General features: G+C 42.9%; 1 pseudogene; it reads left to right on the top strand.

The window, feature by feature from the left end:
• LOC136487043 (putative glycine-rich cell wall structural protein 1) lies at positions 1 to 698 on the top strand (annotated as a pseudogene).
• Positions 699 to 1,418: the final 720 nt, after the last annotated feature.

Raw genomic sequence — 1,418 nt, 5'->3', positions numbered from 1 at the left:
ATGGCAGGCACAAAGCTAGTATCACTGGGGCTCATTGTCCTCATGAGCATGGGATTAGCCAATGCTGTTAGGGTGGCTAGATACTCTAGTGCTGATGGGACTGGCACAGGACAGGGAGGGGGTGGCGGATATGTGAATGGCGGGGGATCAGGGTCTGGGTCTGGCACGGGATCAGGTGATAGTGGTCCTTATGGTACCCATGCAAGTGCTGGAGGGGGTGGTGGAGGGTGGTGGAACTAGCCAATATGGTGGGTCTGGATATGGTTCAGGGTCAGGGTCAGGTTCAGGGTCTAGTACATATAGTCAAGGACGGTATTCTGGCTATGGAGAGTCTTCTAATGCTGGTGGTGCCGGTGGGGGTGGGGGTGGAGGACAAGCCGGAGGTGCTTGGAATTCCAATGCTCAAGGATCCGGTAGTGGCACTGGTTCTGGCTCTAGCTATGCTAACAGGTATTGGTATGGATCAAATGAAGCAGGTGCAAGTGCTAGTGGCAATGGTGGTGGCACAGGAAATAGTCAAAATGGTGGCAGTGGCGGCGGTTCTGGTGCCGGAACTGGATATGGCAATGCCTACCCATAAATTCCATATAAGCCAATCTAAAGTTGGAGCCCGTAGTCCTTCCTTGTTTGAAGTCGTGAAGTTATTTGTTTTCTTTGTCCCTTTGTTACACTTTTGTTAGTATTAAATTAATAAAGGGTCCAACTGTTGTAGCAACAGTAGCAGTCTTGTAAGGTTCTTATATGAAGATGTTGTAGTCATGTCTGTTTGTGAAATGAAAAAATAACTTGTCCATCATTTGGCCACTATATCTAACCTCTTTGGAGTGATTAAGCTGAGACGCCTACACCATGCATGTTCACATGGTTATTAAATAGTATATACCAATGAAATTCCAAGAGTAGTTTATATCACTTACAACCATAACTCCAACTGGTACAATCCAGCCTAGAACATAATTAACAAGAACTGCTGCCACAAGCCCATTTATGTCGGAGATAACTTTTTACAAAAGAAGAAAAAAGTGATCCTGTGCATTGGGCTTCACTATTTCACCCTCTTTCCTGAAACAAAACTTCTAGAACTGTACTTAGTCAAACTTCCTTATGTTTGACTAACTTTATAAAAAGAATAATATCATCTCTATGATAGAAAATAAGTATATTATGAAAATATATTTCATATATATCTAGTAATACTAATTTTATAGATATTAGTGCTCTTTTCAGTACATTCTATCAAGTTTAAAACAGTTGACTTAGAACAATATTAGAAATTGATTTCTTTTAGAATGGAAATAGTACGCAACATATTCCACTACGGTTAGCTTCTTCCTCTTGTCCGCCATTATGCACTACTCCCAGACGCCCTCCCTCCACAGCGACCGGCCGCCCCCTGTCCTGTTGCATCCATTTCCAAT

The sequence above is a fragment of the Miscanthus floridulus genome, chromosome 10, assembly GCF_019320115.1.
Source record: "Miscanthus floridulus cultivar M001 chromosome 10, ASM1932011v1, whole genome shotgun sequence".
Lineage (NCBI taxonomy): Eukaryota > Viridiplantae > Streptophyta > Magnoliopsida > Poales > Poaceae > Miscanthus > Miscanthus floridulus.
This window is presented reverse-complemented; position numbering and strand designations above follow the sequence as displayed.